The sequence below is a fragment of the Stegostoma tigrinum genome, unplaced genomic scaffold (assembly GCF_030684315.1).
Source record: "Stegostoma tigrinum isolate sSteTig4 unplaced genomic scaffold, sSteTig4.hap1 scaffold_67, whole genome shotgun sequence".
Classification (NCBI taxonomy): Eukaryota; Metazoa; Chordata; class Chondrichthyes; order Orectolobiformes; family Stegostomatidae; genus Stegostoma; species Stegostoma tigrinum.
This window is the reverse complement of record NW_026728611.1, coordinates 249,718-270,650: the sequence shown is the minus strand read 5'-3', so window position 1 is coordinate 270,650 and position 20,933 is coordinate 249,718. Positions and strand designations below refer to the sequence as shown.

At 44.3% G+C, this 20,933-nt stretch overlaps 1 long non-coding RNA gene across 2 annotated transcripts; it reads left to right on the top strand.

Annotated features, from left to right (window-relative positions):
* The first annotated feature begins 10,102 nt into the window (after nt 1-10,102).
* Nucleotides 10,103-18,052, top strand: LOC132209132 (uncharacterized). 2 transcript variants are annotated; one of them, XR_009445231.1, is made up of 4 exons: nt 10,103-10,191; nt 11,642-11,741; nt 13,658-13,731; nt 15,434-18,052. It is a non-coding gene; the product is annotated as an uncharacterized LOC132209132 (long non-coding RNA). The 2 variants fall into 2 exon arrangements; XR_009445230.1 differs by having other exon boundaries at nt 13,658-14,386.
* The last annotated feature ends 2,881 nt before the right edge of the window (nt 18,053-20,933 follow it).

Sequence of the window (20,933 nt, the reverse complement as noted above, 5' to 3'; positions counted from 1 at the left end):
CAAAATTTCAATAGCATCAAATATAATGTGGGAAATTTTTCTGTCTGGCTGACCTGTTTTAGCCTGAGCTTGATAACTTCTGTCCACAATTCTATGCATTTTCTGCAGACTCTGAAACTGCTCATCGATTGTAGTTCTCTATCTAATGTGTTTCCTGTCACTATCACCTGCTCTTGCTATTTCCAGTGATCCTTTCTTTGAAGGCCTGCAGACCTTTCTCAGAGTTAAACTCCCTCCTACCCAGCTGTAATCGTAAGAGCTTGGAAGACAATTGTTTCGTGGTAGTGGAACAACAATCGAGCACTTGTACTTCCTGTCAGGCCAGAATCTACATGCACAAGCTTATATCCTGGCACAACAGTCACACTTTTTCCTAGACATTCCACGACTGACCCAGCCCAGAGATCCTGCTGGCCTTCACAATGTTTTGGTTCAGAGGTGAAAAGTTACAGTCTCCGGGCTTGGGGTCATGGTCACATTTTGCCTTGTAATGGTGACATTGGTAACACATGTTGAGAATCCCAAGACCCTATGTAAAGTGGGCCACCACGCAGCCTGTTTAAATCAATTACTAGCAATTTCAATTCTTCCCCTTTCAGGCTCATACCTACACTAAATCCATAGCGATACATGAGCATACAGTTTGCAGGTAACATAGATACTGTGGTCACATAAATCATATTGCCATTCCACTTTGCCCACACAGAAACCTCACTGGTCTTTGTTCTAATCCCATAATTCAGACGTGATTATATGTAATACTTATTGAGGTCCATATTAATCAATTCGCTTTCATTCTTATTTCAGTTCACTGCGTGCCTGCCACAGCCAGCTTCACCCCTTCCCTTTCCATACTGCCATAAAACACATTTCCATCACTATCACTCCCAGGGTTATGTCCTGAACATGATTCACAATTTAACCTTCCCATTACAATGTCATATATGCAGTCAAACGTCCCTTCCTCTGGTTCAGTTGCTTTTAGAATGCATGACTAACTCCCAAAGTGGGCGATGACGGTTTTCCACCAGCCTGTGAAGAACAGGAACCCAACACAACTTGCCGAAAGGGTTAATGATCATGTTTGGCCTTTGTATGCTTTCAAATGGGACCATTGCTTCTACTTTGGCCCCCACTTTAACATCGACAAAAGTGCATATTTCATCTGTAATAATCACCTACTCGGGTCTGACCCATCATGGTCACAGTGCCACACGATCAAGTAATATTTTCACCAGGACCTGATTTCCTGGATTAGGAATGCCAGCTTGGATGTTTCTATGCTCCCTTTCCCAATCTCTGATTCCCTGTCCATCTGCAACTTTCCCTCTCAGCTCATGCAGATGCTTTGCCAGTTCCCTCTCAAATTGTTTCACCCTATCTGTTCCGTAGCACATTTCCGGCCGTTCTCCTACCGCGTCCTCCTGCAGCTGCATAGCCTGCCTAGTCGCAATTCAAAAGGTGTTCACTTTGCTGGGGATAACCTCAGTTTCATTAGAATGGTGGGGTGTACTCTAAACCAATCTTGCCTTGTCTCTGTCAGGGCCTTTGACCAGTTTTCAGTGTTCGGTTAAATTGTCATACCTGAACTTTGGGGCTGGTATGGGAGATGGAATCTCTGTTCAGTTCCTAACAGTACGCATGCCTGTTTAATTTCTGTCCCTGTACAATGTGTCCTTTTCCAGAAACGGCAGGGGAATGCTTCCACCCACCCATTAAATCTCAAGTGAAGCGATCATGCTAAATTAGTGACAGTGCGCAGGGATGTGCAGGCTCAATCAGTTAACTGGGTAATTGTGGGGTTACAGTGATAGGGTGGACTGGGTCCCTCCTCAAAGGGTCAATGTGGACTTGATGGACTAAATGACCCATCCTGAATGTAGGGAGTCTATAATCTGTGATCTGAAGTAAGACTGGATGAGCTGGGTCAGAGACTGTATCAACTGGGCATGTACTCTCTAGAATTTAGGAGAATGAGTGGGGGATGGCAGAGAAACATAAAATTCTGATGAGCCTGGATGGGCTATATGGAGGAAGAGTAATCCAGATGATGAGGAAATCTCGATCTAGGGGTCACAGCCTTAGAGTAAACCATTCAGGACTGAGATGACGAAGAAATTCTTCACCCAGAGTGCCAACCTGTAGAATTCTCTCCCAAACAAGGCTGCTGGGGCCAATTAATTTGATATAGTCGAGATGGAGCTGGTTGTTTCCCTTGCGGCTAAAGGGAGGAAGGAGTATGGAGAGAGGGCAGGACTGGGATAATGAGATTACAAAATCAGTCGTGATCATATTGAATGGTTGTGCAGGCTCAAAGGGCCAAATAGCCTACTCCTGCATCTATTTTCCTTTTTTCTACATGTGTAGACCATTCAGCATTTTTTTTCTCGGTCAGGGGCCTGTACAATCCATCTGCAATTGTTGCCATGAGCCCCCTGGGTTATGACTGCTGACTGCATTTAATCTTGATTGTTTTCCCTGACTCTGTGTGTCCAGACTACATGCCTTTGATAACATTTTATTAAATCGCTCCCTATTCCACGTCACCACCAGCAACGCCACCATCTGATATTGCATGTTTAGGGAAAAGATTAAACCAGTACAAAGTGAATTTGATCGGTTAGGTAAAATGTTTAAAAAGAAACCTGACAAGTTGTGCTTTCTTGTTTACTCCCAATGCCAAACGAGGTAGGGAGAACAAGGTTAAAGGAGGCAAATCGATGGTGAAAATCTGGTGTATTGTTCAGGGATTCAGGTTTTTGGATAATTGGAATGCCTTTTTGGGATAGAAAAGACATGTTCCAAAAGAATGGGTCTAATGTAAACTGGAAAGGGATCAATATCTCAGCAAGGAGCTTTGTTCATTCCATTAAAGGAGACTTTATACTGACAGAGAGGGGGAGTGGGGGAATTATACGTAGCAGTGTAAACAGAAGGATTTATGGGGAAGGTTCTGAATGTGAGGAGAGCACATCAATTCCAAAAGAAAGATGAGAGAGTCAAAATATGTAGTAACGCTGAAGAATTTTTCAATGCAAGGTGTCTTAAAGGTAAAGCTGATGAACTCATAGCTATGACAGAAACTTGTCTGTGAGATGGACAAAACCGGCAGCTCAATGTTCCAGGTTTTAGGTGATGTAGGAACAATAGAAAAGGGGTGTGTGTGTGTGTGTGTGTGTGTGTGCGCGTGTGTGTTTTATTAAGGAATACACAACTGCTTTAACTAGGGAAAATATTTTTGAAAAATTGTCCACTCCCACACAGAATGAATGAAGAAAGGGAAGATCACTTTGATGGGATTGAACTCTCAGCTCACCAATAGTAAGAGAGAAATTGAGAAACAAATATGTCGACAGATCTCAGATTATATGGATTCTCTTACAAGAAAAGGAGTAAAACTGGACTTCTTTTGGACAGTAAGGCAGGGAAAGTTACTGAAATGAATGTGGCAGAACACTTTGGGTCTAGTGATCATAATTCTGTTAGTTTCAAAATGGTCATGGGAAAGGATAAGCCTTCCATAAGTGTTAGAGTTTTGAACTGGAGTAAGGCAAATTTCAATGGTATGAGACAAGAACTTACAAAAGTTGATTGGAGTAGACTGTTGGCAGGCAAAAGGGCATTTGACAAGTGGGAGACCTTCAAGAGTGTGATGACGTGAGTTCCTGTTAGAGTGCTGGGTAAGGCTGGTAAGATTAAGGAACAATGGATGAATAAGGATGTTGAAGTTCTAGTCAAGAATAAAACAGAACTTTATTTCTGACATAGACAAGTTGATTCAATTGAATCTCTTAATCAATATAGTGCGCGGCATTGTTAAGAGACAAATCAAGGAGACAAAGAGGGAATATGAGATAAATTTGTAAAGGTAAAGGATTAATCCAGAAAGATTCTACAAATACTTTAAGAGCAAGAAGGTAACCAGAGAGGGGGCAGGGCCTTTTAAAGATCAAATACATCATCTTTGTCTTGAACCCCAGGAGATGGGAGAGATACAAAATGTATATTTCTTGTCAGCTTTTACTGTGGAGAAAGAAATGGTGTCTGGAGAATGCAGAGAAATAAACTTTGATGTTCTCAAAAAAACTTCATGTGAAAAAAAGGGGAAGTTTGGGAGCTCATGGAGAATATAAAGGTCAACAAATCTCTGGGACTGGATCTAATGTATCCCAGAATGTGTGGGAAATAAGGGAGGAAATTATTAGATTCTTGGCAAAAATATTTGCATCATCTGTAACTACAGGTGAAGTACCTGATGACTGGAGGGTGGTTAATGTTAAATCTTTCTTTAAGAAAGATGGTATGGTGAAACTGGGGAACTATAGACCTGCGAGACTGACTTAAGTTGTGGGTGAATTGTTGAAAGTGAATATAAAGGACAGGATTCATGGACATTTAGAGGCAAAAATTGATTAGGGGTAGTCAGCATGGTATTTTCTGAGGAAAATCATGATCTCAAACTTGATTGTATTTTTTGAGGAGGGTACCAAAACAATGGTTAATGGCAGAGCAGTAAACAAGGTTCTGCATGGTAGACTAATTAGTAAAGTTAGGATTCATGGTGACCTTGTCAATTGAATATGGAACTGGCTTAACGGCAGGAGCCAGACAGTAATGGCGGAGGTAACAAAGTGTGAAACTGGATGAACACAGCAGGACAAACAGCATCTCAGGAGCACAAAAGCTGACGGTTCGGGCCTACACTCTTCATCAGAGAGGGGGATGGGGAGAGGGTTCTGAAATAAATAGGGAGCGAGGGGGAGGCGGACCGAAGATGGAGAGAGGAGAAGATAGGTGGAGAGGAGAGTATAGGTGGAGAGTTAGGGAAGGGATAGGTCGGTCCAGGGAGGACGGCAGAGGCTTGTCTTTCAGACTGGAGGCCTGTGATCAGGAGGGTTCCACCAGGATCAGTTCTGGGTTATCTTTTGTCATTTCATATAAATGATTTGGATGAGAATATAGAAGGAATGGTTAGTAAGTTTATGGGTTACACCAAAATAGTGGCATAATAGACAGTGAAGCAGGTTATCTTAGATTACAAAGGGATCTTGATTAAATGGGCTTAAAAACTGGCATATTGTATTCAGTCTGAATAAATGTGAGGTGTTGAATTTTGATGCAACAAACAAGGGCAGGACTTATACAATGAATGGAAGGGCCTTAGGTAGTGTTTGAGAACAGGGGACCTAGGGGTGCAGGTACATTTCTTTTTAAAAGATTGCAACATATATACCCACAGGGTGGTTAAAAAGGCATTTGGCATTCTTGCCTTCATTGCTCAGTCCTTTGATTATGAGTTGGGATGTTATCTTGAGGTTGCACAGATCATTGGTGAGGCCTTTTCCGGAATACTGTGTCCAGTTCTGGGTGCCCAGTTATAGGAAGGATATTATCAAACTGTACACTGTTCAGAACAGACTTACCACGATGTTGCCTGGCATGGGAGGTTTGACTTATAAAGTTAGGCGTGCACCTTCTTCATTGAAGTGTAGGAGGTTGAAAGGCGATCTAATAGAAGTTTATGAAATAATGAGAGCTACAGATAGAGATGATGGTAGTTGTCTTTAGATGGGGAATTTCAAAACCAGGGGACACACTTTTAAAGTGAGAGGAGAAAGATGTCAAAAAGAAAAATGTCATGAGGCATTTTTTTTTTACATAGAGGGTGGTTTGTGTGTGGAATGAAATACCTAAGGATGTGGTGGATGCAAGTATAATTACAACATTGAAAAGGCATTTGGATAGGTGTATGAATGGGAAAAGTTTGAAGGGATAATGGGTCAGGAGCAGGCCAGTGGAACTAGTTCAGTTTGGGGTAATGGTCAGCATGGACTGGCTGGACTGAAGAGTCTGTTTCTATGCTGTATGACTCTGAATTTAAGAAGTAATAGAGGTAATGAGCATACACTCAGAGAAAAGATGCTGAACCTTGATAAAGCTCGGGTGAGGTCAGTCAATTATCGCATCCAACTCTGGTCAGGAAGGATACGAGGGCTCTTGAAAGTGTGGAGTACACATTTACTATAGTAGTTCATTGAAAAAGAAAACATCTCCAACCCCCAGGTGCTCAGTGAAAAGCAGGGACCATTCTGTCCTCAACACGTGGGACATTGGGGCCAATATTCTGGCGGTAAGCTGGGCCTCTCGCCTTCTGAAACCTGCATCCCTTTTCAGTTTACTGCAAAATGCATGAACAAGAAGTTCTAATTCGGATCTACAGTTGTACACAAGTGGTGATAAAGCCTCCCAGACCACACACACCTTCATCCCAGGTCCCAAGATGACTTTCCATATTAAGCAGAGGTTCACCTGCACATCTGCCAATGTGGTATACTGTATCCATTGTACCCAGTGTGGCTTCCTCTACATTGGGGAAACCAAGCGGAGGCTTGGGGGCCGCTTTGCAGAACACTTCCGCTCGGTTCGCAATAAACAACTGCACCTCCCAGTCGCAAACCATTTCAACTCCCCCTCCCATTCTATAGATGACATGTCCATCATGGGCCTCCTGCAGTGCCACAATGATGCCACCCGAAGGTGGCAGGAACAGCAACTCATATTCTGCTTGGGAACCCTGCAGTCCAATGGTATCAATGAGGACTTCACCAGCTTCAAAATCTCCCCTTCCCCCACCGCATCACACAACCAGGCCAGCTTATCCCCTCCCCCCACTTCACCCCAAAACCAGCCCAGCCTGTCTCTGCCTCCCTAATCTGTTCTTCGTCTCACCCATCCCTTCCTCCAACCCCAAGCCGCACCTCCATCTCCTACCTACTAACCTCATCCCACGTCCTTGACCTGTCCGTCTTCCCTGGACTGACCTATCCCCTCCCTAGCTCCCCACCTACACTCTCTCCACCTATCTTCTTTAGTCTCCATCTTCGGTCCGCCTCCCCCTGTCTCCCTATTTATTCCAGAACCCTCACCCCATCCCCCTCTCTGATGAAGGGTCTAGGCCCGAAACGTCAGCTTTTGTGTTCCTGAGATGCTGCTTGGCCTGCTGTGTTCATCCAGCTTCACACTTTGTTATCTTCATTATTTCCCCGATGTCCTTGTCCTTTGTTCCTTTACGTGCTCCGACAATACCTGCAATCACCCGCTTACGTCAGTCAAAATGACGCTGCGCCTGCGTGCAAACACCAGCCGGAACGTTACTGCTCTGAGGAAGGGACACCGGACACGAAACGTTAACTCTGTTTTGTTTTCTTCACAGATGCTGCCAAACCTGCTGAGCTTTTCCAGCAACTTCTGTTTTTGTTCTTAATTTACAGCATCCGCAGTTGTTTCAATTCAGACTAATCTCTTGTCGGCGCTCAGCCCCACCCCTTGCTGTTTCCGATTGGGTGGAGGACCGACCACGCCAACTTGGTCCTCCAGGCCCGCCCCTTCCTTTCTATTTGCGCAAACCCGCTGTCAATCACGCGTGCGTGGCGTATGGGTAGGGGAGAAGTCACCTTCCTGTTTCCCGTTTCCCCTGCTGTTGCTCAGCTTCAGGAGTGAGAGGGTTCACTGTGAGGTGGTGAAGGAACGTGTCTCAGCTGCTCTCTATGGTTCACAGCTCCTAGACTCGGAACATAAGCTCCTTTACATTTTTGCAGTCAGTTAGAACAAAGGAAATGCTGAAAACGCGCTGGCATGATGAAGTTGTATCAGAGATATTGGGAACTGCAGATGCTGGAGAATCCAAGATAATAAAATGTGAGGCTGGATGAACACAGCGGGCCAAGCAGCATCTCAGGAGCACAAAAGCTGACGTTTCGGGCCTAGACCCTTCATCAGAGAGGGGGATGGGGTGAGGGTTCTGGAATAAATAGGGAGAGAGGGAGAGGCGGAACGAAGATGGAGACTAAAGAAGATAGGTGGAGAGAGTTTAGGTGGGGAGGTAGGGAGGGGATAGGTCAGTCCAGGGAAGACGGACAGGTCAAGGAGGTGGGATGAGGTTAGTAGGTAGATGGGGGTGCGGCTTGGGGTGGGAGGAAGGCATGGGTGAGAGGAAGAACAGGTGAGGGAGGCAGAGACAGGTTGGACTGGTTTTGGGATGCAGTGGGTGGAGGGGAAGAGCTGGGCTGGTTGTGTGGTGCAGTGGGGGGAGGGGACGAACTGGGCTGGTTTAGGGATGCGGTGGGGGAAGGGGAGATTTTGAAGCTGGTGAAGTCCACATTGATACCATTAGGCTGCAGGGTTCCCAAGCGGAATATGAGTTGCTGTTCCTGCAACCTTCGGGTGGCATCATTGTGGCACTGCAGGAGGCCCATGATGGATATGTCATCTAAAGAATGGGAGGGGGAGTGGAAATGGTTGGCGACTGGGAGGTGCAGTTGTTTGTTGCGAACTATGCGGAGGTGTTCTGCAAAGCGGTCCGTAACACATCCTACCTCACACCCCGCCCCCGTCACAACCACCCAAAGAGGATCCCCCTCGTTCTCACACACCACCCTACCAACCTCTGGATACAACGCATCATCCTCCGACACTTCCGCCATCTACAATCCGACCCCACCACCCAAGAATTTTTTCCATCCCCACCCCTGTGTGCTTTCCGGAGAGACCACTCTCTCCATGACTCCCTTGTTCGCTCCACACTGCCCTCCTACCCCACCACACCCAGCACCTTCCCCTGCAACCGCAGGAAATGGTACACGTGCCCGCACACCTCCTCCCTCACCCCTATCCCAGGTCCCAAGATGACATTCCACATTAAGCAGAGGTTCACCTGCACATCTGCCAATGTGGTATACTGCATCCACTGTACCTGGTGTGGCTCCCTCTACATTGGGGAAACCAAGCGGAGGCTTGGGGACCGCTTTGCAGAACACCTCCGCTCAGTTCGCAACCAACAACTGCACCTCCCAGTCGCAAACCATTTCCACTCCCCCTCCCATTCTTTAGATGACATGTCCATCATGGGCCTCCTGCAGTGCCACAATGATGCCACCCGAAGGTTGCAGGAACAGCAACTCATATTCCGCTTGGGAACCCTGCAGCCATATGGTATCAATGTGGACTTCACCAGCTTCAAAATCTCCCCTTCCCCCACCGCATCCCTAAACCAGCCCAGTTTGTGCCCTCCCCCCACTGCACCACACAACCAGCCCAGCTCTGCCCCTCCAACCACTGCATCCCAAAACCAGTCCAACCTGTCTCTGCCTCCCTAACCTGTTCTTCCTCTCAGCCATCCCTTCCTCCCACCCCAAGCCGCACCCCCATCTACCTACTAACCTCATCCCACCTCCTTGACCTGTCCGTCTTCCCTGGACTGACCTATCCCCTCCCCACCTCCCCACCTAAACTCTCTCCACCTATCTTCTTTTCTCTCCATCTTCGGTCCGCCTCCCCCTCTCTCCCTATTTATTCCAGAACCCTCACCCCATCCCCCTCTCTGATGAAGGGTCTAGGCCCGAAACATCAGCTTTTGTGCTCCTGAGATACTGCTTTGCCTGCTGTGTTCATCCAGCCTCACATTTTATTATCTGGCATGATGAAGTTTCCAATTTGAAAATGATTGTGGCCGTGATGGTCCGAGAATGTAAAGCCTTAGAGTGATAATCCTGTTCCACTCAATGTAAGCCAATAACAGCAATGATTTGCATTTGTGTGGACCGTTTTAGATATTCATCAAACTAAAATGTTTCAAACATTGGTGAAAAAAGTTTATTTTACATTGAATATCTTAAAGAAGGTTAGAGAGGTTTAAGGAGGCAATTCCGGATCTTGTTGGCTCACCAGCTGAAAATGGTGAATGCTGTGTTGCGTGGGGTTTCGGAAAACGTTTGTAGCAAGTGAAGATTACCTACATTGTGGAAATAGGCCCTTCGGCCCTGCAAGTCTACACAGCCCCTTGAAGCATCCCACTCAGACCCATCCCCCTGTAACCCACACACCCCTGAACACTACAGGCAATTTAGCATAGCCAATCCACCTACCTGCGCAGCTTAGGACTGAGGGAGGAAACCAGAGCACACCCACACAGACACAGGGAGAATGTGCAAACTCCACACAGACATTTGCCGGAGGCTGGAATCGAACCTGTGTCCTTGGTGCTGTAAGGCTGCAGTTCTAGCCACTGAGCCACCATGCTGCCCTAGATCTTAAGACTGGAAGAGTTTAGAGGAACTGTAACAGACAGTACCACAGCTGTACAAGAGGTGTCTGCTGTTGGAAACAATGTAATGAATACTGTTCGGAGGACAGGTCAGCCGAACCAAAACTTTAACCATGATTTCGGTCTACAGATGTTGTCAGATCTGCTGAACTTTTACCAGAAAATTCTGTTGTTGCGTTAATAATAGATACTGTATCATGCCCTTACAAACTGTCATTGATATCTGGCAAAGAGGTCTTGGTCTGCTCGATAGTTACTGGTGTTCCAGAACAAGGTGTTGACCTGGGCACAGCGTTGTAGCCAGGCACATTCAAGGTCTAGGACTTCATGATGAAGACTCTGTAAAGCTTGGGGGAAATTGCTGCCAAGGTGCAGTGGGCAAAGGCCAGTGTACAAAGCTTCCTGTCAAAGTTAATTGGGTGTCCATTCAGTTATTGGACCTCCTGGTGCCTGGAATGCATGTAAATACAGGTTGGGTGAAGTAAATTATGTCTTTGGTTTGTTTGGTTTGTCTTTGGATGCAGACATAGAGTTGTACTGCGTGGACACAGACCCTTCAATCAACCCATCCATGCCAATCAGATATCCTAAATTAAGCTACCCCCATTTGGCCCACAACAAAACACTTACTCCTTATGTACCCATCCAGATGCCTTTTGAATGCACTTGCTTCAGCTTCTACCATGTCCCTGCTAGCTCATTTCATACACGCACCACTTTCCACATGAAAACATTGCCCTAAGCCCCATATATTTACTTTCCCTTCACCTTAAACATATAGACCTCTATAAGGTCACCCCTCAGCCTTTGACGCCTCTCTGACAAATATACCCCTCCCCAACTCAGGCTAATCAGTCTCTCCCTATAGCTTATACCTAGCAACTGTGGGAATATTATTGCAATTTTTTTCTCAACCCTTTCAAGTTTCGCTCAACATCCTGATGGTAGCAGGGAGAACAAAAGTGCACACTGCATTCCAAAAGTAGACTAACCAATGTGCTGTGAAGCAACAACATGACCTCCCAAATCTTATATTCAATGCAACGACCAATAAAAGCAAGTCTAGCAAATACCTTCTGCCCTATACTGCCCTTTGGTTCATCTGAAGCAATTGTCTCAGCAATTGGTCTTCAAAATTACGAACCTCATCTTTAATGTCAAGTATGGTCCAGCCACTTGTTAGCTTAATCCTTTATCATCATAAATTTCAGTTTTACTGGTGTTCCATGATGTCATGCAAATTCAAGTGAATCCCATTTTGTGATATCACACCACAGTCTTGTGCCAAACGTCAACATGATTTGGCGTACATACCCTTGAGTTTAAGGTTAATTTCAGTATGGCACCTCGGAATTCAAATTGCTTTTGCAAAGTTAATTGTAATTCATAATTCACAAAGAATGTAAAAAGCATGTGAATGATTGGTATCCAACAATCTTAATTATTAAATACTCACATTCCAATTTTTCACGCTATTTTATCAAATGTATTATCAGGTATGAAGTTGCAACATTAATGTTGGAAATTTGTCAAATGCAGAGCCTGATTAAAGTCGTAGCAGCTGAAGGTGTGTGGGCTGAAGACACTACGCCGCAGAATTCTTGCAGTGATATCCAGGCGCTGAGACGATTGCACTCCAGTAAGTACAATTATCTTCCTTTTTTCTTCAGGAGTACTCCAACCAGTGTAATATTTTCACACTAATTCAAATTTTGGTCCTTGATGCGACTCTCTATCTAATGCTTCCTTGATATCACAGGCAAACATTTCCCAGCTTGCTCTAGGTCTTTCAACAAGGGTATGCAGTGAGTTGAAATGAAAGTTTGAACCCAGTCCTGCAGCCAGAGTACCTGGATGGTCTCTCCCGATTGTGAAAGTTCTGGTGCATCTGCAGATTGACTCACTGTGACTCCTTCCCTGCAGTCAAATCAGAGCTTCGGCTGGAACTAGGTCAGTGAATTCCCAGTTCAGACCAGAATGCAAATCTCTTTCCACATTTCTCACGTTTCCATGGTTTCTCTAAATCAACAATACATTTATTTCTGATCAGCTGAATCCTTGTCCAAACACAGAACATGGTAATGTCTGCTCTCTATAGTGAACAGTGATATTTCCTTTAATGTTCAAAACCCAGGTATATTCAGATAACTATGAACTAGCGATCTGTCAGATTCTGATTTGCTGTTTGGGTTGAGTTTCCCAACTGCACATCCAATCATGGAATCCTGACATTGCAGAATGAGGCCATTTGGCCAATCAAATTTGTCCAACCAATGAGAAGCATCCGACCCAGATACACCTCCTTACCTCTTCACATAGCCCTCCATTTCCCGTGGTTAAAACACCTCACCTATACATCCCTGGAAGCAACGTGCAATTTAGCATGGCCAATCCACTGACCTGCACATTTTTGATCTGTGGGAAGAACCCACGCAGACACGGGCTCAGTGTAATAATTCCATACAGTCAGCTGAGTTCAGAATCGGCCATCCAAGGCAGCAGGGTGAAGCATTGAAACACCTTGCTGCCCCCCTCTAATATTCTGTGCAGCCTATTCATCTGAAATTTAAAGAAAAAACTGGGAAAAAGTGCAAGCGAACACAAAAGCACAAGGGCAGGTTGTGAAATGGAGCTGAATGAAACTGGAAATTTTTGGGGCTGCCATGGGAGAAAGTTGTCACGAAAGCTGCTGGATTCTCATTATAAACACAGCTTGTTCACTCCCATTAGTTGGAGGACCAGCTACTCCCGCTCTGTCCTACAGTCCCACCCATCGTTCTCTCCCATTGATTGGACTAATTGATTGATGGCCTTCTCTGCCGATTCAGCGGCAAGGTTTGCAATCGTTATGAGCATGCTCCAACCATAAGTGAATGCGACGACGGCACTTAGAGAGGTTGCCATGACTTTTGGAATTGTGGGTATGTCCACAGCCAAGAGCGAGTCTGTCTCGTATTTGCATCTCAGTTTAGAAAGCGGATCGAGAGAGCAATATTCAGGTGAAGGTCACTCTGCAACTGAGAGCATTTATGGAGCTGTTAGCCAATTATCAACAATAGAGCAAACGTTTTCCTGGAACAGAAAAATAATTTGCTGGAGAAATGCAGGAGGTGTGACAGCAACAAACAGAGAAAGCAGTTACGATTTCAAATTCAGTGGCTCTTTGTCAGAAATGAAGTTGTTTCAGTTTATTGTATTAGCTCCAGTTTGTATTTTGAATAGAAGTTCGGAATAGTGCTCGAATTTTGTACACTGAATTCCACACGCAACAAGATGCCATCTAACCTCCGCCATCTGTCTTCATTAGCAGCATACCAATCCACTTAGATATTTCACATTTTGAAAAGCATTGTCCATCCATACTGACCCTTTCTCTGGTCAACAGATGTGAAACGTTAACTCTGACTCTTCTTCACAGATGTTGCCAAACTTGCTGAGGTTTTCCGGCAAATTCTGTTTTTGTTCCTGATTTATGGCATCCACAGTTCTTTAGATTTTTATGGCAGCGTCACTGGACCTGAAGCATTAATTCTGATTTCTTTTTCTTCCTCACAGATGCTGTCAGGCTTGCTGACTATTCCAGCAACTTTTGTTTTTGCTCCTGATACACACCATCCAAAATTCTTCAGGTTTTTAAAAATTATTTTGCATTATGCCTGTTCTCCATCTGTCTTCTACCCTCCACACCGTTTCCATTGATGTTTACTGAGGATTTCCTATTAGTACCAAGGACTGTGATTGAATCGGGGAGGTGGTTACATTGCAACTACATCTGAATCTTCTCCCAACTGAGAAAGAGCTCGAAAATTAATCACAGTTTCTGAGTAGGCTATAAATTGCACATGAATTGAATGATTTCGGCCATCTGTTGGGATGAGAGAACTGAAAAACACAGCCAATGGTTTAAATCTAAAAGACAAATAGTGAACTTGAGTGACAATCAGCAAATCAGGACATAGTCTGATGCACCCCGCCACTAAGCCCCCAACGAAATCGCCAGAGGAATGGGAAGGAAATTGCTTCATTAAACTGGGAGACACGGACAACTGCAGGAGGTTGGAATCACTGGGAAGGGAGCAATGGGAAAAAAAAAGATACATCATTGGGTCAGAGAAAGATGACCTACAGTGAGGTACTGAGTTACTCACCTTGAACTATCCCACTCCTGTGCCTGGATGGGTTAACGACCAGGAAGCTGTGAGATGGAAGTTTGCTCTGAAATGGGCGTGAATTCGGGTGTGAGTGACAGGCATGTAGGGATATCAACCATGGGGTTTCGAATTGGTGAGTGTTTCTGAGTTTTCTGGCCCTATACTAGTAGTGTTGATGGGTTTCAGTTCTCTGCTAATGTTACATGTTTTCATTCCCCATTTTTCTCGATCTTTCTCCCATTCCCACTCCCAGAATGCAGGCTCTGGGGCCTCTCGTGAATGAGGGACCAGGGTCTACTTCAGCATTGATTTGGGTGTGCAGAAAGTATTTGATGGAAATAGCAGGAACTCCACCCCAGAATTTCTGGCAGGGGAGAATCTATTTTCTCTCCATCAGCAGGGAAGCACACAGCCCGCAAAGTCTGGGGTGAGCGAGAACATTTTTGAGGTATGTAGAAATGATGAGGGACATAGAAGGAAGAGGCATCATACATAATTCCCCTTGTTGGATGGATCAGTGACCGGGGGCATGAACCAAAGTAAAGGACTGAAAGTTTAGCAGGAATTGGAGATTTTTTTCACCCAAAATATAGTGGGAAAATGGAACTCACTGCCTGTAAGTGTGGTACGTGCAGAAATCCTCAGAAAACTTATGATGTATTTAGATAAGTACTTGCAATGCCAAAATATTGGGAATGGGCCAGGTGCTGGAAAAGGGATTAGAGCAGTTAGTCTCTTGTTATTTTGACTGGGACAAACTCAATGGGTCGAGGTGTCTCTTTCGTGGCTCTGGACGTGTGGACCCTGAATCCAGTCATGTCTGTGGGGACAGAAATCAGGTGAACTTTCTGACCAGTGGGGAAGGGTGGGGGTGACAGAATGAGTGGGTGAAGCACGGGAAACATTCACTGACAAAAGGGCTCATGTTGCGATATCAGAGGGTGTTGTGGTGGAGAAGTAAAGAGATTTTTTTGTTTAAAAGTGTCCAGATGAAGTATGAAATGTCGCCAGAAATCTGAAATGCAAAGTAAAGACAATCAGTGAGAAGCATAAAGAAAAGAATCAAATGAAAACCATTTAGGCTGAATAGAGATGATTTTCTTTTAACTCACAGAGTGGCGAACATGTGGAATTCTTTGCAAAGGAAGTGGCTGAGTCAAATACATTCACTGTTTTCCAGGAGGAGTTCGATATAGTTCTGAGGGCCAAAGAGATAAAATGATGTGGGGTCCCTGAGCTGGATGATCAGCCGTGATTAATTTGAAGATCAGAACAGGCAAGAAAGGATGAGTGGACGATTCTTACTCCAATTTTTGAAGTTTCCACCATTACCAGAGAAATGGAAAGGAGTGACGAGGATAAAGTGAGAGCCAGGAATAACAGCACAATGTATAAATCACTGCGAATGGAGAAATGGGATAAAGACCTGGGATGGATTCAGAGAATGAGTACAGAACAGAAAGGTGCTGTTCTGCACCATATCTGCCACAGTAATGAGGCACACCAAGGTCCATCAACTATCTACAATCTGCGTTTACAAGGCTATGGGATGGTTATGGAGGAACAAGTTGAGATGCAAAACAGGGCAGGAGATCATCCATCACCGCCCTCACCCTCAACCCTTACAGATTACAGAGGTTCATCTTGGTCTGTCCCACTCTTTGGCGGGACTGGGTCCAGCTTCACGAAGCTGCCAGCTGATAGTCAGCTGTGTCAACTTGGCCGGGTTGGAATGTTTCAAGGAGCAGATCATGGGCGATATCGGAGCAGGCACCTTCTCTGCTCCTCTTCATCCTCCTGTTGTGGCTCTTTTACTGGAGCTCTGTTGGTGACCGTTTCTAAACTCTTATCTCCACATCCTCGTATTGTACGTGTAGGTGGCTATGGTGAGCCCTCGAATTTTTAAAAGGTCAATGTCTTATCAGTGTTACTTATGCATTTGTTGTAACATTTTTTAAAATTCATAGAGAACCGCTAAATCCATTTTGCCCCTCCAGTTGTTTTTACATAAAACTCCATTCTTGGATGTGAACAAATTTAAGTAGTGTCAAACAGGAAATATTGCCAAACCGCAGCAGTCTGTTGAGCAAGTAGGAGTGGACCATGTGAACCACGAGAATCCCTATGCTTTCTTTCTGAGAATTCTCACGCTGAGATGAGGAATGAACGCAGATAGTTGTAGAAGTCAAGAAACACAATTGACATTTGTGTTGCATTATCACTATAATGAAATGTTCACTAGAATTTCAGAGATATTATATTACAAGATTTATCACAAAGAGACATAATACTGATGATCAAGAGTGTTGCAAAATGTATCAGCTTGAAGGGCAATTTTGAAAAGGAGAGAGTCAGAGATGTTTGAAGCGGGAACTACAGAACTTGAGGCCAATTATTGAGGTTATTAATCGATGGAAAAGGACAATTTCAGATGCTGCCAGGATTGCTGAGTACTTACCGCACTTTCTTTCTGCATCTGTTCTTAGTTCTGAGGATTCAAGGGATGAAATTGTTTGAGGATAAAGGTCCTTCACTTGCAAATCTCCAACCTCAGTAGTTCACTGCAAACAGTGACTGATTTTAACGGTAGTCAACTATTTTATGTGGTAATTTTTCTCCCAAGTCTTGACTTCACAATTGTCCAGATTAATTTCTCTCAATTTAACAACCTGCGTATCTTCTCTTTTCTCCTTTCTTTTCCTGTTTTGAAAGATTGATTTGCAACTTGAGGTGCAGATGAAACCATATCCAGATCTGACAGCCACTCTCTTCATCATAACCAAATTGTCAAAACGTTTTGAACATTGAAGAAAAAAATACCACTCATACTGGAGAGGAACACACTTTCTCTCTGTGTGGAAGTGTCTGTGAAGATTCATCTAAAAGGTCAAAACACCAGAGCAGTCATATTAGAGACAGTGTGGAAATGTGGGAAGTCTTTTTTTAAAAGAATCATCACAGCTGAAAGCTCACCAACTCAGTCTGTTAAAAAATTGTGTTGAGTAATCGTGAATTGGAAGGCAGGAAGCGAGAATTTGTTTGTAAAATAACAATCAGGGACAAGATTGTATGGTACCTTGAAGGGATAGTGCTTTTCTAAGCCTAGGGATTTATACTGAGAGAGAAAAAAAAAGTGTCTGCATATAGCTGAAGGTGTACAGCCCGTTCTAAAATTGAAACACGTATCAATTGGCTGTGTGAACGGAAACCTTGTTTTGGTGTTTTGGCAATGAGCTGGAATCAGCCAATTTGTCTCATCCAAGCATTAGCAATTCAAAGACAATTGAATTTAAACCTGGTGGTTTTGATAGTTTAGCATGAATGCTATTGTAATAAAATTGACATGTCATCCCAGTAGATAAAGAGAGATTTTGAAAATCAGTGTGAGAATGAATGGTCATCTGAGAAGTAATCATCTATCTCTCACAAGCAATCACTGAGGTCTCTAAGAAAGCACCTGTATCCATAAAAGTCACCATGGTATTTCTAGTTAAGAGCCCTCACAAAGTACTTCACAGAGAAAACATCCCTGACACCCGGATCCGTGGAATAAAGGCATTTATGACGTGAGAGCAGCAGAAATAAAGCGCGTAGACTTTGAGAGACTAAGATTTTATTTTCTTGTCTTACTACTTGGATTATATAAGTGGGACTTATGTTTATTGGAATAGCATACCAGTAGAACTTAGTCCATTTAGGGAATAGTTAGTAGTTATTGGAAATTGTTCAGTTTGCTTGTAATTGTTTCATTTTGTTCACTATTATTTTTATTAAAAAATAAATGTTTACTTTTTACTTATACAGTGAATACGAGGGACTTTCTTTCATTTAACCTTCCTTTCTCTATAACAAGTCATATTGGGGAGAAACTGTTCACTTGCTCTGTGTGTGGGAAGGTATTCATTCCGTCATTCCTCCCAATGAGAGACCAGCAAATTCACACTGGAGAGAGTCCATTCATCTGTTGTGAACGTGGGAAAGCATTAACTCAATCTCACACTGGAATCAGACCATTCACTTGACCTATTTGAGGGCAAGTGTTTACTCAGTCATCCCACCTGCTGAGATACCAGAGAATTCACAAATAACCAGAGTCTTTTTTTTTTAACTTACTGACACCAAGAAACAAACAGTGACAAAAACAAATGCTGGAATGGCTCACCAGGTTGGCAACATCTGTGCAGCGAAGTCAGAGAACATTTCAGTTCGAGTGACTCTCAGAACTGAATGTAGCTCAGAAAATAAGAATTTGTATGTAGAGTGTGGAATGGCGGGGGGTGGCGGTAATGAGTAAATGATAGGAGGGGCTGGAGCCCAAATATAGAGAAGAACTGTTGGACAGACAAAGGAATGATTAACGATCAGGAACGTCGCCAGGCATGCCTAAAAATTAAGTGTCATACTGATGAATCAACCAAACAGGTCTTCTTGCATGGCACTTCACCAGTTTCAAAATCTCCCCTTCCCCTACTGCATCCCTAAACCAGCCCAGTTCGTCTCCTCCTCCGACTGCACCACACAACCAGCCCAGCTCTTCACCCCCACCCACTGCATCCCAAAACCAGTCCAACCTGTCTCTGCCTCCCTAACCGGTTCTTCCTCTCACCCATCCCTTCCTCCCACCCCAAGCCGCACCCCCAGCTACCTACTAACCTCATCCCACCTCCTTGACCTGTCCGTCTTCCCTGGACTGACATATCCCCTCCCTACCTCCCCACCTACACCCTCTCCACCTATCTTCTTTACTCTCCATCTTCAGTCTGCCTCCCCCTCTCTCCCTATTTATTCCAGTTCCCTCTCCCCATCCCCCTCTCTGATGAAGGGTCTAGGCCCGAAACGTCAGCTTTTGTGCTCCTGAGATGCTGCTTGGCCTGCTGTGTTCATCCAGCCTCACATTTTATATTCTTGCATGGCAAGCAGTGTGAGTGGAAAGTGACTGACAGAGATATATGAAGTTGCAGAGGCTCGCTGAGCTGGTGAGTTTGATGCAAATGTTTTGTCACCCTACTAGGTAACATCTTCAGTGCACCTCCAGTGAAGCACAGGTATTCTGTCCCTTTTGTTAGTTATATGCCTCAGTTTGCTCGGCTGGTTGTTATTACTTCCGGTTCTGTTTTTCAATGGTTTGTACAAAGGCTCTTGTTCAATGTGTTTTTGACAGAGTTCCAGTTGGAATATCAGGCCTGCAGAAATGCCTGGGCATGTCTCTTTTTGACTTGTGTGATTATGGATGTGTTGCCCCAGGCGAATTTGTGTCCCTCATCGTCTGTGTGCAGTGAGACAGGTGAGAATTGGTCATGTCTCTTGATGGTTAGTTGGCGTTTGTGTTTCCGTATTGCCAGTTTTCTTCTGGTTTGACCTGTGCAATATTTCTCACAGCCCTTGATGGTATTTGGTATAATACACTGGTTTTGCTAGTTTTGGGTATGTGATCCCTTATGTTCGTCGGTAGCTATCGCAGTGTGGTTGTCAGATTGTGGGCTATTCTGATACATCGGGAACTGAGTAGTCTTGTGGTCATTTCTGAAACTTCCTTCATATATGGTAGGTTGATTAGTGCGGCTGGTTGTGTTGTGTTTTCTTGATGTCTTCTGTCTCAGAGACAATGGCGGATTGCGCTTTTTTGGCACCCATTCAATGCACCACCCTGTTCCTTTGCCAACATGTCAGTCCGCTGGCTTGCTGCAGTGTTCCAGCGAAGCTCAATGCAAGTTGGAAGAACAATACCTCATTTTCGGCTTGGGGACCCTGCAGCCCTCCATACTCAACACTGAGTTCAATAATTTTAGGGCCTAAGCTCTCCCATGTCCCAGGCTCTTAGCCCACAAGCCAGGCCTTGTTATAACGTAGCCTGCCATTACACACTGCTTGTTTCAGTCACTAGCAGTCCCCATTAACAACTATTCACCCTCCCAATCTGATTATTATCAACTGTTTGTCTGTCCAACTGCTCTTTTCACCCTTTATACTCTATCCTATCGTTTACTCCCTACCCCATTCCTCTCCCCTTTGTTTTCTGCGTAAAAACTGGCGTTATCCCAGCCAGCATCAGTTCTGAGGAAGGGTCACCAGATCCGAAATGTTAACTCTGTTTTCCCCCTTCACAGATGCTACCAGACCTGCTGAGTTTTTCAAGCAAATTTGTTTTTGTAATACCTCTACTAGATTCACTGAACTCGAACAGAGACAAGTCTCACTTTCTCTTTCTTAGTCATGAATACTGTAGCCATTTCAGCACGTTTCTACACTTTTTAAAACAGTCTCTGCAGAATGGACTAATGTGGGCCCAACCGATTATTCAGCAATTCATCCCTGCCACTTTGTCAAACTCTCACACAACTGTGTCTGCTTCTATTTTACTGTTTCATTATTTCCCAGACCATTGTTCTTTTTCTACTTCACACTTCTCTTGAGATTTCAGGGCGTATTTGTTTGCTTTTTATTCTCTTATTTTTTGCACTTATTTATGCATGATAACACAGGGGCTCACAGCCTTCCTCTTTTTTTTAATTTTACTCATGATTGTGCCGAGACTCTCAGTCCTCCCTTTTCTCCTATTTTGCATGCTTGGCCTCACAACCCCCTCTTACTTATTTCAGGCCCTTGCACTATTTTGCATGCTCTTGCACTGTTCGGCACATTCTCATGTTATTTCAAATGTTCTCGTGTTCTGTTGCATT